Here is a 17,340-nt window from a genome sequence, read left to right as displayed (position 1 = left end):
AAACATAAAAGAAGATATTTTGAAAAAAGTTTGTAAAATGACCAAAATATTTGTAATATTTAAATATATATATAAAAAAAATGTATTAAAATAAAAATATAAAGAAAAATCACAATTTAAAGGTACAATGTTTATGTATAGATTTGTTCGATTTTTTATATTTTTGTAATATTTTAGATTTGTTATATATTTGATTTTGTAATAGATTTATTAAAAAAAACAGATTACGTTTTGACAGGTTTTTTTTCTTCTAAAGCAGACATTTTGAAAAATGTTTGTAAAAAAAATATGTAAAATAAAACAAAATGTAAAAATATCTAAAAATATTTGAAATAAAATATTAACAAAATATAAATTACAAGAAAATATTTAGGAACAATAGTGTTTTTTTCAATATTGTTTTGATAACTTTGTGTAAAATAAAGTAATTTCAATTTATTTAAAACTATTGTTTACAACAAATATAATTTTATATAATAGAAGGAATATTTGTTGTAAAAAATTGCTTGGAAAATTATTATTATTATATATTGTTTTATATATTGTTTTGAATATTTAGATTTTTTGTAAACCTTCTTCAAAATACCTTTTTTTTTAAGTCAGAGGTTTGGATCAGGGTGAGTAAATGATGACAGAATTGTAATCCATTTAAATTATATATATATATTGTAAATGTCCCTATTTAAATAAACCATAAATACATTTTTGGGTGAATTATCTTTTTAAGTTTGTACAATGCGCTTAAAATGTGACTAGAATTCAAACTTGAAATAAAATACTGGAAAAAAATGTCAAATTAAACAAATTAACATTTGCTTGGTTATCAGATAGGCACATGGAAGAGACGTGACGTAACTCCCTTAAAGTACTGTTTACACGGCGCTCGCTCACTAACTCCAGCCCACAGGAATTACATCAGTAACACATAAGCAGACGTTCATCCATCCAGAAAAGCAGCTCCACCTCCCGTTCTGTATTTGTGCAATTTCCTCCACTACGCTTTCTAAGATCTGCTGTCATTGATGTCAGAGCTGTAATTAGGAGGAGTCGACAGCTGGTGAAGGAGCCCGTAATCATCCGTGAGTCGCTGAACATGGACGCACTGCACATTTAACACATTTGTCTTGGGTTAGTTAGCACATGACATTTGGAAAGCGAACCGGACCACCTCTTGAACGTACAGAGTCAGCATTAACGCCAGCATGATGAAATACCACAGTAAGACTCAGCAATAGTGTGAAATAAAACCTGTTAAATGACACCCAGAAGTGAGACATCTCTAATGATGTTGGGTTGGGGTTTCTGGAGCTTCATCTGGACTGTGAACGCTGAGCGCAGGATTCACAAAGAAACCAAATGACCTAAATAAATCAATGCCTTCAATACGAAATGCCATTTGCCTTCTGCAGTCTGACATATTTCAGGGCGAAACAGACTGTTTGACAAGAGTAAAGTGAAGGCTGAGACTTAATTTTATCCACTGGGAACTGAAAAGACAGTGAAAAGCGTCTCTGTGTGGCAGGATGTTGGAGGGGAGCAAAATAAAAGTCATTTAAAGGCAAGTCAGTTCACGCCTGATAATGCATCTTAATCAGGCTCTTCTGCTCAGCAAGGCTGCATTTATGCCATTAACAATACAGTTAAAACTGTGAAATATTATTACAATTTAACATAACTGTTTTCTATGTGAGTATATGTTGAACTGTATTTTATTTCTGTGATGCGCAGCTGAATTTTCAGCATCGTTACTCCAGTCTTCGGTGTCATATGATCTTCAGAATTCATTCTAATATACTGATTTACTGCTCAAGAAACATTTCTGATTATTATCAATGTTGAAAACAATTGTGCTGCCCAATATTTTTGTGGAGACTGTGAAACATTTTATTTTTCAGGATTCACAGCTGAATAGAAAGTTTAAAATAACAGCATTTATTTGAAATAGAAATCTTTTGTAACATTATAAATGTCTTTACTTTCACTTTTGATCAATTTAATGCATATTTTTGACAGTACTGATTTTTGATCAGGAGATAAAGCAGCCCTCAAAACAGCAAGAGCCAATCTGTCCTGTGGCATCAAAAATGCAAAACGGTCATACGCTCAAAAAATCAACAATCACTTCACAGACAGCAGAGACACACGGAGCCTGTGGCAAGCCATTCAGACCATCACTGACTACAAGCCCCCGCCACAGGCCTGTGATGATGACACATCCCTCCCCGGTGCACTCAACCACTTTTATTCACGGTTTGAAATGCAGAATGACACACCTGCACAAAAACACCCACACCTCCCAACGACCGGGCGCTCTGTCTGTCTCCAGCCAACGTAAGGAAGACCCTATCTAGGATTAACCCACGCAAGGCTGCGGGTCCTGACAACATACCTGGCCGTGTTCTGAGAGACTGTGCTGCACAGCTGACAGATGTCCTAACAGATATCTTCAACACCTCGCTGAGCCAAGCAGTCGTCCCCACATGTCTCAAATCCACAACAATCATACCGGTACCAAATAAATCACCTGTGTCCTGTCTAAATGACTACTGTCCCATAGCACTGACTCCAATTATGATGAAGTGCTTTGAGAGGCTAGTCATGCACAACATCAAAACCAGCCTCCCCAACACACTCGACCCGCTCCAGTTTGCATACCGTCCAAACCGCTCTACGGACGATGCAATTTCCTCCACCCTCCACCTGGCTCTTACCCACCTAGAAAATAAAGACTCCTATGTTAGAATGCTGTTCATTGACTTCAGCTCGGCATTCAACACAATAATCCCACAACAGCTCATAAATAAACTAAACCTGCTGGGCCTTAACAACTCCCTTTGTAATTGGATCCTGGACTTTCTAACCGGATGACCTCAGTCAGTCCGTGTCGGCCACAACACCTCGAGCACTACCACACTGAGCACAGGGGCCCCACAAGGCTGTGTGTTCAGCCCGCTGCTCTTCACACTGCTGACCCACGACTGCACTGCCAAGTTCAGCTCCAACCACATCATCAAGTTTGCTGATGACACAACAGTGGTAGGTCTCATCAGCAACAACGATGAAACGCACTACAGAGAGGAAGTGGCACAGCTGGCTGAATGGTGTGGCACTAACAATCTGTCCCTGAATGTGGAGAAGACAAAGGAGGTTGTGATGGACTTCAGAAGAAACTCCGTTGACCACCCCCCACTGACCATCGACAGCTCGACTGTGGAGAGAGTCAGCAGCACTAAATTCCTGGGGGTGCACCATGTCACTCTCCAAAAAGGCACAACAGCGCCTACACTTTCTCCACCGGCTGAAAAGAGCAAGTCTCCCTCCACCCATCCTCACCACATTCTACAGAGGCACCATTGAGAGTGTGCTGACCAGCTGCATCACTGTCTGGTACGGGAACTGCAGTGCTGCTGACCGCAAGACCCTCCAGCGGACAGTGAACACAGCTGCAAAGATCATCGGTGCCCCTCTCCCCTCTATCCTGGACATTTTCCTTGCACGATGCTCAAGCAAAACCAACAGCATCGTGAAGGACTCCACCCATCCCTCCCACAGTCTCTTCCAGCTCCTACCATCAGGAAGACGGTACCAGAGCATCAGAGCCCGCTCCGCCAGACTGCTCAACAGCTTTTTCCCCCAGGCTGTGAGAGCCCTGAACTCAAACCACCCCGCCCCCCTCTGAAACACCATGCAAACCCCTACCTCCTGAAACATGGACCACCCCCCCCCCAAACACCCCCCCAACCTTCCCACACCAAAGAAAAAACTGTATGGAACTTGTTTTGTGCAATTCGTAGTGTGCTACACACAGGTGAGTGGGCCTGTACAAACCACCTGTTGTAACACACTCTCCTCTATGTGCACTAGACACTTTACACACACTGCTGTGTGTACACAATCCCACAAAAGACTCAGCAATACATGTATGTTTATATGCTCATGCACTACAAATCATCCTGCACTGTTCCCCAACCAGCTACTTGACTCAAAATGTCTCTCTTTGCACATGTACAGTATTTGTGAAGCATTCGTATAGTTTGTATTTTTTATCTTTTATTTTTTAGTTTGTATAGGGTAAATACTTATATATAGTATACTTATAGTTAAAATCTGTCAGTAGGTTAGTAGTGTATAGGTTTTTAGTGTTTTTTACTTCATTGTTGTATGTCTGTATTTATGTAGCACCGTGGTCCTGCGAGGCACGACATTTCTTTCCACAGATGAATAGAAAGTTTAAAATAACAGCATTTATTTGAAATATAAATCTTTTGTAACATTATAAATGTCTTTACTTTCACATTTGATAATTTTAATGCATATTTTTGACAGGACTTGAATGAGGAAATTTCAACAAATTAACAATTAGATTCACAAATTTATTTTTGGTGTTTTTGGTGTTTGGCAAAAAAGGAAACAACCAAAAAACAAACTGAAAGGTCGGATATAGATTTAAAATATTAGATTACAAATTTTAAGTTAAAAAAATATAAAAGTACACAAATATCAGAATAAAATAAGATGAAGTACAAAAAAAAAATACTAAATAAAAAGCTAAACAAAATATACATTAAAAAATCTACTAAAAAAAACCAAATGTTTACCAAAAAATAAATAAAATAAATGAAAAAACTGTATATATAAAAACAAAAGCTAATTTAAAACATTTATAAATACTACAATATAAAAACAGCACCAATTCCTATTGCTGCCATTCTGAGCAATATGATTTCTCACATTCATTTTGCTACGAGTGATGCATATTCTCTTCCTAATACTGTCCCTGGACACTTCAAATCAAGCTGTTTAATGCTGTTTTGAAAAATGAAAAACTTGAGAATCCCCTGCATGGCGTTAGCGATCAGCTCGGTCTGTGTGTTCGTATGGCCGGCTGCCAGCCCACCTGTCACATGACCTGGTGTGTGTTTTCATCAGAGGAATCACACACCTGCCCCTCCGTCAACTCTCACCTGCGTTCCAGACACAGGTCTCCATCTTACAGAATGAGACGACACCTGCAGTAATGTTTAATTTTTCAGGGACATGCTGTAGATTGTATCATAAGTGGCACATCAGAAGACCTTGTTAAATATTGATGCTATCAAGATTAATGTTTAAAATCAAAGGCTTTTCAAGGCCAATCTTTAGACAGTTTAGGAACACAACAGCTCTGCTACAAACCCTAAGCAGATACCAGCTAGAAAAGGAGCCTGGTAAGTGACTGATTTGGGACGCTCTTATGCATTAATATGCATTAACTCATAAAAATGTACGCTTGCAAATGCATGAATGAAACGTATATTCCCTCAGAAGGTAGTTGAGAAAATGACATAAAATGCATCAAAAAAATTTTTATTTTGGGTCAAATTGACCTGAAAGCATTATGTAATATAATTTTTGCAAAGTGTCACAAAATTATTTTAGCAAAGGGCAGTAATTCATAATATCATGGAAGTCAATATCTACCACATAAGAAAAAAAGTCATGCTTGGGAAATTTTGTTCATAATTATGACATAAAGCCAATTATGACAGTCAAATTTTTGGCATATTTATGACTTTATCTCATGTTGACTTTCCATGTCATAAGTGACATTTTATCTCAATTTCAAATTCTTATATCATGATTTTGACATAGCATATCATCATTTTGACTGTCATAATTGAATCTCATAATTATGACAATCATTTAGACTTTTTATGTCAATTATGACTTTTTATCATAATTACAGAGTATGCCATACGTTTTTTTTAAGACTTTTTATCTCATAAATATGACTTATAATTTTGATAAAGTCATAATCGACTTTATCTCATAATTATAAATTAGTATGTCATAATTTGTTGTAATGACTTTCATATAATAATTATGACATAGTCCCCCGGTTTCATAGATAAGGCTTAAGCCTAGTCCTAGACTAAAATGTAATTCTGAGCTGTTTCAACTGAAATAAACTTGCACTGACAGATCTTAAAATATATCAGTGCCTTTGTTTTGCCTCAAGATGCACACCAGTAATGTTTTTTCCTAAGCACATTTATAAAAATTACTTAAATGTCCTAATTGAACTATGGCCTAATTCTGGTTTAGTCTAAGCCCTGTCTGTGAAACCGGGCCAGTATCTTGTAATCTTGACTTTGCCATAATTAGCTTTTTATCTCATAATTATGAATTAATATGTCATCATTCATTATTCTTGTCGACGTTTATTCTAATTATGCCTTAGTGAGATATAAGTTTGACTTTTTATCTCATAATGAGTTAGTATTTCATAATTTCAACTTTGTCATAATTATGATTATCTCATAATTATGACATGCATGTGATAACATTGACTTTGTCATAATTATGACTTTTATGTTAAATTAACTTCATGACAAGTCACAAAATGTACAAAAAACCATCATAGTTTTCATGGTTTAAGAAGTATTTCTGACCGGTCTCAAAACGTGTCAGATTGACCTGCAACATAATACAAGGGCTTGACTACCAGATCATGTATTTGGAATATGAAAGTTAACGTTTCAGAGAACAAAAATGCACATACATATTTAAAAACAGAACTACAACAACACCAACTCAAAGTGAGGATTAATGCCACTGAGCAAGTCAGCAGGTGATAATTAGTCATTTTTCTCATGTGTAGTTAATTCTGATTGTCTTGTAATGAAGATGAAGTGTTTGAAACTGTGACCCCTACAGGGCCAGACAGAAAGAGCCCCGCTACACGGCTAATCAGGACACAAATTACAATGGCGTTAATCAGATACTGATGACTTCTGTCTTTTATGACTGCTGAAAACTGTATTTTTAACATTTGATGTGGCTTGATTGATATAATTAACAACACAGACTAGCAGAAGCGATTCGCTGCTGGTGCGTTTGATTGACAGCTTGACTGACAACAGCACACAACCATTTGTTTTTCAGTATTATCCATAATAATATAGTAATTGTTTCAAAATCAGGCCTTGATGGTGCACACTTTCACTGTGTGATGTATCCTAGAGTAGAGAATGCAGTAAGAATATCAATGAAATTCAACATATGGAGCAAAAATGCACCTGTATGAGTTTTTGTCTTATATTTCTATATGATATAGTTAATCAATATCAGACGAGCCAGCACGCTGTTTTTTCTGTAATTGCAAATGTGATCTTGTTTAGTGGACTGAAGTGAAGTGAAAGTGACATACGGCCAAGTATGGTGACCCATACTCGGAATTTGTGCTCTGCATTGTGCTCCATCCAAAGTGCACACACACACCGTGAACACACACACACCGTGAACACACACACACCGTGAACACACACCCAGAGCAGTGGACAGCCATTTATGCTGTGGCGCCAAGGGAGCAGTTGGGGGTTCAGTGAATGACTCAATGACTCACTCATTAAGGCAGTGACTTGACTTCACCTAATGGCAGTTTAAGTTTCATATTTAAAGTATCATTTAATTTAAAAACAAAATACTGATTTAAACAACAGTTCAATAAACACAGTTCAACAGTTCAATAAAAAGTCAATACTGAAGACACAATATTCTCAAAAAAATAATTTTCACTCTGTTTCATCAATGAAAATAATTCCAAACAGAACCGTTGTGCAGCTCCATACCTTCCGTCTTAAATGGACAGCATTCCTAAATATCTGTCATAAATGTTAACCAACAAAAGATGTTAAATAAATGTATACTTGTTAAGTAAACCTACTGTATCTGAAAAATACCAGTTTTTCCAAATTCAATCCTTGATTCAAATTTCTCATAACTAAGCTTAATTGATTTGGTCTAAAGAGAGAAGAATTGATGACTATTTTTGTTTGAATACTACATATAAAATAGCTACCAAAATAAATGTAGGTAACTGCAGTTTGACTAAAAGTAATGACTAAAAGTTGACAAAAATGCAATGACTTTTCGTCGACTAAAACTAGACTAAAACTATGAAAGACTAAAATGTGACTAAGACTATTAAGCTTTTTCATCTCAAGATAAAGACTAAGACTAAATCAAAAATGCCTGCCAAAATTAACACTGTTCCAAAACCATTTCATGTTTAAATATTCATAACATTATTTTTAAACTATTAATCTCATAGCCTTACTTATACAAATGCAGCTTCTGCACCATGTCTGCATTGCAAAAAAATGGATTTTTCTGATACTGATTTCATTTGATTGGTAACAACATAGTGTCTTATTATTCTAACTGAATTTATTGATTCAATGGAAGAATTAAAAGACATTAAAGATGATGCATGTATCTAAATAGGTTACTAAAGATGTCAAATGCCCCAGAAATCAATTTAAGGTGACAAATATCGTCCCTTAATAAACAAGTTAATGTCTATCAGTGCTATGAACGAACTAATGCACAAAACATGAAAAAGAAGAAGTCAAGACACCAGCACAAAAATACACTCAGAAAAATATAATCCAGGTATCGAGCTCATTTTTTATCAATATCACACACCCTAATCCGTTCCAAATAATGTGTTACTCCTCAAGGTCTCGACACACTCAGAGCTGCAGACGTACCGGCACAGAGCGCTTGTGAGAGACTTTAGCTTTTATCTGAAGGACTAGCGCTCGGCTCTCGGGGTGATGTGAGGATGTGAAGGTCGTTTATGGATACAGCAGCTTGAGATTTGATAGGAACAGTTCAAGTTCAGAGATAAGGAGCGTGGACACACACGAGCGATAAGACCTCCACCGCAGCCGGGGATAAACTACAGCACCACACGCAGGAATACAATTACCCAGCTGCCCTTTCACCAACACAAATACAGACAGAAATCTACAAACAACTGACTTTAAAACACCTTCAAATGTCAGTGCCACTTTTTTTGAGGTACACTATTTGCTCTTTAAGGGATACTACACAGTCAGACGGTTATTATTTCAAAGCATACGGTCTCTTTTGTGATATTGAGGGGGTTTATTTTGTGATAATAACCGGTTGACTATATACTGTGATGCCAATTATTTCATATATTCACGAGAAGCGTGTTTACAAGATTAGCTGTATAATCCTGTTAAATATATCCAGGTACAAGCAGCAATGCTCCTACTTGTGATGCATATTTAGGGCTAAATTTAAGATTTATGTATTTGAATCGCATGCAAAATTTCCATGCATTTGACTTACACAGTTTCAACATAAACATAATGCGATGCATATTTGTCAGTCATACATGCAGGTCAGATTTCTGCACTCAAAAATGTGCATCTATTTGATTTTATGTAAATTACCATATTTCAAAATGCATCTGTTCAAATTGATTAGAATTTGCATAAATCTGTTCACTGTGAAAACAATTACATTTATTACCAGCATGAACATGGTTAAAATTTGTCTAGCTGTGGAACAAGCAATATTCAATTAGTTAAAATGCAAGAGATTGAAGCAAATTTAGATTAAAAAAAGATTTACTGATGTTAAATATCTAAACATGGTTACTGTGTATTTAAAACACATTCAGTTTATTAGTACTGTTTCATTTATGCTTGATTGACAAATAAGCATCATATGCATACAAGTTTAATTTACGTTAAAACTGTGTAATCCAAATGCATGTAAATTTATAGGCAATGCAAATGCAATTTAGGCCTAAATATTGCTTTGAGTGCAGCATAATCCCGTATAGAGTGCATGAAATATCTTGTTTATCTTGTAAAGGCTGTATAAGTACTGTTACTACTAGTTTCTGTTCTGTCAAATGGAGCTGAATGTCCACAGTGTTGCAGTGAAAAGACTGAACACTACAAGCAAAATCTGACACAAAAAAAAACTGGCCCTCAGATTTAGAGTCTTGGCAGCGCAGCAGGAAAGCTTTTAGCTGAGATATCAATCAAATCCCAGATCGCTCATATTTATGAGGATCTGAGCACTTCACTCCGAGAGAGCATCATGTCTCTGGATGGTTCCTTATCTCTCACCAGCACACACACACACACGGTACTAATACTAATGCAAGCTTGAAACATTAATGGTACAATTGGTAGATAATATTGTACTAAACTTGACATAATGTACCAATAAACCTCACACATACTATTGTAGTAGACTACTGCCAAACTCAATAGGTACCTTCATAGCTTGAGAAACGTGGAGAAAACTACTAGTAAACATAAAAGATCAACTTAATTCACACAGTATAATTAAAGCAAAATGATAGATAGTGAACCAGTAAGTATTAAAGAGATCGCAAGATGCTTAACCAGAACATTGGACAAATAGTGTTACAGTAAACGTGACCAATACTGTGGAAAACTACTAGTAAAATGACAGATACTGTACCAGTATACTTTACACATACTACTATAGTAGACTACAGTGAACTCAAAACATGCTTTACCAAGATGTTTGACTTGTACTCTTATAGTAAACTTACAAGTACTGTCCAAAACTACTAGTAAACCGGAAAGGCTTAACACTTAAAATACTTTTGAAACAAAACAACAGATACTGCACCAAACTTTGTACATACAGTACCAGGGAAGGACTGGGAGTAAAAAAATGGCCCTGGATTTTCTCCTAAATAGGCCCACCAAACAGTCACTACTATCTCACAATATTACAGCAATCCTATCGCATTTATGGGAAATAACATTACAAAACCCATGGTGACCCTGCTGACAAAAACAATAGAAACCATCACAGAAATTTGAATGATATCCACTTCAAATACCATTAACATGACATGACAAACCATCAACTTTTAACCATTAAATAATGGTTTCCTGTAGTGTGTTTTGGGATTAGCATTTAGTGGCTTTAACAAAAGCCATGAATAGAAGGTGGTCAATTACCAGTAGAGACCAATAGGCTTCATTACAGTTTCCATTAAAACCAATACAATTTTCACTATAACCAGTAAAGCCATTACAAATTATGTGATGGTTCTATTTATTTTTTTCAACAGAGGATTGAAATAAATGTATTATTGAATGAACTAAAATACTTGAAATGTACATAAAAAGAGCAGAATGCAGAATGCAAAATGTATATGACAATGATAAACAAACCTAGAATCTAGAAACCTGAAACAACAGAATTCTTCAGTTTGAGTATTCATATGTCTCTCTCTCTCGCTCTCTCTGTGTGTGTGTGTGTGTATGTGTGCACGTTTTTGTGACAAATGAGGACATAAATTTGTATAATGATATGGGTATGATTTATGAGGACAATGCCCCATGTCCCCACTTTTCGAAATGCTTATAAATCATACAGAGTGAGTTTTTTGGGTTTTTTTTGAGAAAGTTGAGGGCTAAGTTTAGGTATATTTGTACAGTATAAAAACCATTACGCCTGATGTCACCACTTTTCACAAAAACAAACGTGTGTGTGTGTGTGTGTGTCATGTTAATCGGAGCAATCACCTTGTAGGCTACTTCATTTACTCTATTTTCTAACTCAATATCTCTCAAATGTAACCCGTTGTAGAATCACTGCTGTCTCTTTATGAATGAATGGAATATTCATGCCAGACAATGCAGAGTGATAAATAGCAGTGGACGCTCAGATAGGGTTGTCCTGGGATTTTACTATAGTGCTATAGACTACATGCTGTGTATAGTGAGAGAGGCGGGCAAAGGTAACCTGATGTAACTTCACTTTTTTTTCCTTTTAGCCTCTCCCAACCGCCTTTATCTTCACATTTTTTTGTTTTGTTTGTAAGCCCTCTCTCGTTTGCGTCAGTTTCATTTTATTATAATCAAAAATAGATCACATTAGCGCTCCCGTCAACGTCACTTAATCTGACATTTTTCTTTGGTGATGAACCAGCCAGGCCGACAGCCGTTGGATGGATGGCCGTTCTGGACTTCTCCAGATGGCCAGTTCGGCCCTGTACAGTACTACTATAGTAGACTAACTAGTGAATAAGCTGTAATAGTAAACCTGAATTATGGTTATAGTAAATTTGACTAATACTGTTGTAGACACCTGACAGATACTGAACTGAACTTAACACATTCTGTTAAAACAAAGTGACATAAACATAAATTATACAGGTGTGTTTAACTACTTGCAAACTTAAAAGATGCCATGCTTTAGTGCCATTCACTTACACCAGTGAAGACAACTTCAATCCTCAAAACTATAACCACTGGTTTGTAAAGTTTGCATGTCTCTGGCATCTCTTAACGAAGCTGATTATGAATGCACATACATGATTGTCTCCATCACCTTGAAGCCGCACTATTCTACAGAATAAACCCGTGAGCTTTCGCCATGAATAATACAATAAGCTGTTATGCCTTGAAGTCGGTAATGAATACTTCATGATTGGTGAGGGAAGTAACAAACGTCTGTCTGCTTAAACATCATCCTCCTCCGGCAGATGAGAGCGGCGCTTAACGCTGCGGCTGCTTTAAAGACATTAGCCACGATCGCTGATATCACAGAATAAAGACGACCTGCAGATCTATAAGATAATGCAACACGTTTTGCCAAAGTAAAAGCACCTCTAGATCTTTTATTGATGAAGATTATTTGATGGAGTGTAATATCTACTGGAGGAGGAGGAGGAGGATGAATCACCATCTTAAAGTGGATCTCAGGATCCTTGGGGACGCAGTCTGGATTTGACAAGCTTCGTCACGTCTGCTGTCAATTTGCTTTAATTGATCCTACAGAAGTGACCCCAGTGGAATCCCAATTGGTCAAACACAGCAGCTGGATTAGCCAATCAATGCCTGCCATTAGTGTAGTGGTTTCTAATAGCAACCAATCAAATATCTGCTGGTTCTGTGTTTAACATAAACGCTACAGTGTAAGGAATTAAAAATCCCACTCATTTTCTCAAATAGGGGAGAAATACATTTTTAATGATAACTTATAAACCTTCAAAGACAGAATTACTTTGAGTTGCAAGGTTGTTAATCAATATGCTTCAGTTGAAGCCATTGGCCTGCACCATTTCAACTTATTTTATAAATAATTGTGCTTAATAGTTGAATTCTTGTTGAGAATACATTACCCACAATTCTGCAAAGAAATCTCCACCAATCAGAGAATCACAAGTTAATTGAGCCAAAATAATGGATCATGTCTCTCTAAACTCTCAAGCTACTTTAATATGTGTGTGTGTATGCGTGTGCGTATATACTGTATATGAGAGATATTGCAAGAAATATTAAATATATTTTGTCTCTACAAAACATGAAATTTTCAAGTAAAAACCTGGAATAGTATAATCTTTGTTTTATTTAAAACTTCATGTTTATATGTGTATATATGTTTATATAGTGAACATCTTTTAATCAATAGTTTTATATTTATCTTTTTTTTCTCAATTATGTCATTCACAATGCTTCATGAGATTATAGTTCTTTCCCTTATTAAAGCCAACAAGCACACAGACTTGTACCTTTGTTATTTTCAATTATTATTATTTTTTTTTTCTTCAAATCAGAGTTTGTAATGTTGTGATTCACCTTGTAGCAGGTTTAGTTTGGTGTGTGGCTTATAAGACTTCAACAAAGATAAAAAAAAAAATGCATATAAGAAAAACAAATGGGAAAAATAATTTGGGAACAAATGCTCCTGAAAAACTGGGAATCTGACGTTGAACCTCATGAAACAGAGCCCAATTTACATGTGCAGTATATATTCAAAACAAAAATATAGCATGGGACCTTGAATTAAAAATAAGCACTCAGCCTAGGTCATGTAAAGGTAAAATTTGCACAAATGTGTGCATTAATGCACAAATAATGTGCATTAATGAATCATGCACCATAAAACCAAGAACATGTTTTCAGTAGATGTTGATTTCATGTTGACTTTGAATATTCAGCCTAGTAAAAGGACATGAAACATACATGTCAATACCTGATACATGTCAATGGATGCTTTTACTCAAATTAGGACAATTCATCCGGAGCAACCTGGTGCTTCATGCCATTGCTTGCATCGTTCAGGTTTCAAAGCAGCAATCTTGCCAAATACAGTAAGTTAAATCACACCCTAATGTTGATATTTACTAGCAACGCAAGGACTCGGAGCAGAAGCTGCTAAGCAGTTAAAGACGTGTAATGCATTAGAGATGGTAAGCAGGTCAGATATGATGTCGTAGCTTTCAACCTCCATCTGTCCGATTCTTCTGCTCTCCGCTACAGACCACAGAAACCACCGCTAGGAGTTTACAGGAAAACATCAGACTGCTGCCTGGCCGCCGGCCCTCTCTACACGCACTGAACTGCTGGAATGTAATTAGTGTGGATGAAGGATCAGCTGTAGTACATATGGTACATGCTGTCAGGTTCTTAAAGGAACGGAGCAGCCAAAAGTGAACAATTGGTGATCGTTTACACCCCCTGATGTTTCTTTTCTTCTGTGCAATACAAAACGAGATGCTCATGCTGTTCTTTTGCATGCAATGAAAGCGAAACCTTCAGAAATCACTGCTAAGGCAATTTTGACAAATAACCAAGTTGCACCCTGTTATTCATACCGACTACATACCCAAGGAACTATCTGACTATTTGACAATTTTTGCTAATTTTGAGATCTTGGGCTATTTGGCTTTATATAACATGTACACATGTACAGACTAGTAGAAAGAAAACATCCAACATACACTTTTAAGTATTTGTTTTATTGCATGTTCTGTCCATTTCTATCTGTAGAGTTCAATTACAATATATAACTTTAAAGAGATTTTTCTCTACCTTAACAGCACTTACGCACACCAAATTTTACAGTTTTATTTCTGTCTATATTCTGGATGTTTTTATAGAAGGGTTTGTTAATATATAACTTTCATGGTTTTATTATTGCACTTTATCTATTCGTGTCTGTATTTCAATTGCAATACATATCTTTAAAGGTTGTTTTCTCAAAATGAGTTTGTTTCTCCAATTCAGCAGCACTTACATACCACATTTAGCAGTTTTATGCCCGTCTATTTTCTGAATGTTTTTATGGAAGGGTTTGCTTGACTTTATTTTTGCACTTTATCTATTTGCGTCAATAGATTTTGATTACACTACATATCGTTATTGACCATTTTCTCAAAATGAGTTTGTTTCTCCACTTCAGCAGCACTTACATACACCAAACTTAGCAGTTTTATTGCTTTCTATATTCTGAAGGGTTTTGTAGAAGGGATTGTTCATATGTGATTTGCTTCCTAATTTTTTATTCCTACTTTCTTTCTGGCTGTTGACATTATTTTATGTTTTTTGGGTTACATCAGTAATCAGGAAAAAGAGAACTCCAAAATCCCTTCTTTAATTCTAATATGTTAATAATTAATATGCATACTTGAATATTTAATATCTAATATGTATATTTAATTAAGTAATGCAATATTTGCACATTTAAACAAAAAAATTCAAAAAACGTCTTATACCAAAATGTTTGTAGTGTAATCTTGTCAACTAGAGAAGAATGGTGATATCTATTAGTTCAGTTTTTACCTATTCACCAGCAGTGTATTCAATTAAAATGACAGTAAGCACCATAAAAATGATATGCAAATGACTTGTGCACTATAACAAAAATCACCTGTAGCCCTTTTGCTGTTGCTACTATTACTTTTACTTACTTTACTTTTAGTCATTTAGCAGATGCTTTTATCCAAAGCGACTTACAAATAATATTAATCTAATACTATTAGATAATAAAAGACCAGGTATTGACAGACTTCATTCACTTTCAATGCACAAAATACGCAACATGAACTTTCTGCTAAACAGCTTGATTTGTGTTGCATGGAAGAAACAAAACATACGGTTTCAAACAGCATACGGAAGAGTAAAGGCTGCATTTTTATTTTTGGGTGAATCATTTTACAAATGTTAATATGTTTTCTGCTGTATTCTCTGTTGTCAGGGGACGAGATGTTGTTTCTTCTATCTGCACGTACCAATCTATTATTTCCCAGAAATCCAGTGACAGGGGACCTGACAACAGATGTTTCCGTTCACCATGATCTGCAGTGGTTTGAGAAACAGAGCGAGAAAGAGAGAGGAAATGTGTTATTGTGAACTGACACACTCACCAGATATGAAGTTTGTTCCAGTGTCAGTCATCTCAAAAGGGCATCTCTCGTCTTTTCAAGGGCTTCTGTGTAACTGGAGTGATGCCACCTGTAGCCATGACAACAAAGAGAAACTGTTGTTTTATGATATGTTTTATGATGCTTGTTTACCATATTTAAAACATAACATAGAGAAGAAAAGAGAGTCCCCATATGAGATCTCTTTAATATCTCAATAATTTTTCTTAGAAAGCAATGAGATTATATAAAGAGCGAAAAGAGAACTTTTTCCTCATAAAGAAAATAAAAATAAAAATATTTTTGAAGAATAAAATAAAATATATTATATTAGAATAAAAAGAAATTCATGTTTCTGAAAATATCTCAATAATGCCATAAACTTCATCAAATTCTCCGTAAGATCAAACGATCGGCTCCACATTGATATTATAGCTCTATATTCTTATTGTGTTATAGTCTCATTTGTGTCTATTTTTATTTTTGCCAAGGTAAATTAATAAAAACATCTGAGAAATAATCTATTTGATACTTCAATAAAACATAACTGAAAACATATTACCTTATTGTTCAGGGTTATTATAGTTAGCTAAAACTAAAACCATATAAATGGCACTTAAAATAAAATAAATGTTAACTAAAATATAATAAAATACAAAAATCTTAAATGTACATTTTATTTCCATTAGTTGCCAAGGAATAATTTCTAAGATCTATACAGACATAAAAAAAAATCTAATAAAAATAACAAATCTCACAAAAATACTAAAACGTTTACAAAAAAATTAAACGCAACAAAATTTGAAAATGAATACGGAAAAAATACAAATTAATTCAAAATATTAACACAAGCTATAATAATATATCAATAATAGTAAAACAATACTGTTACTGTTAACTAAAAGCACAACTATTAAAACATTTCCATTTACCAAAATAAAGCTGAAATGAAATAAAATATAAATATTACAAAAAAAAGGGAAATGTTGGCTTATCAACTAACTGAAATAAGTTGAAGTAAAAAAAAACCCAACTAAAACTAAATCTGAAGTAGGGCTGCCACTAACTACTATTTTTATTTCGATTAATCTAACGACAAATTTTTCGATTAATCGATTAATCTAAACGACTAATTTCCCGCAAAAAAAATCAACAATTTTACTTAAAAATATTTTATGAAACCAAATGAATCGTGATGTATTCTCCTGTGTTTGTGTAGATTTAGAAATGATTTATCATACAAATCTGATGAAATGGCGCGCGCTGCGTTCCCAGATGAACGTTATAGTAAACACAAACTCACAACAACATGCAGAGATGGAGTTTGAGATGCTCCACAT

At 35.2% G+C, this 17,340-nt stretch overlaps 1 protein-coding gene across 1 annotated transcript in view; it reads right to left on the bottom strand.

Moving 5' to 3' along the window:
• lrfn1 (leucine rich repeat and fibronectin type III domain containing 1) overlaps positions 1–16,035 on the bottom strand; it is a 64,535-nt gene extending 48,500 nt beyond the window's left edge. Inside the window, exon 1 of the mRNA XM_079388234.1 lies at positions 16,004–16,035. The gene's annotated coding sequence lies outside the window, so the exon portion shown is untranslated. The remainder of the gene's footprint in view (positions 1–16,003) is intronic.
• Between the last annotated feature and the right edge of the window lie 1,305 nt (positions 16,036–17,340).

The sequence above is a fragment of the Barbus barbus genome (assembly GCF_936440315.1).
Source record: "Barbus barbus genome assembly, chromosome: 31".
In the NCBI taxonomy this organism is placed as follows: domain Eukaryota; kingdom Metazoa; phylum Chordata; class Actinopteri; order Cypriniformes; family Cyprinidae; genus Barbus; species Barbus barbus.
The sequence above is the reverse complement of the archived record's forward strand: the minus strand, read 5'-3'. Positions and strand labels throughout refer to the sequence as shown.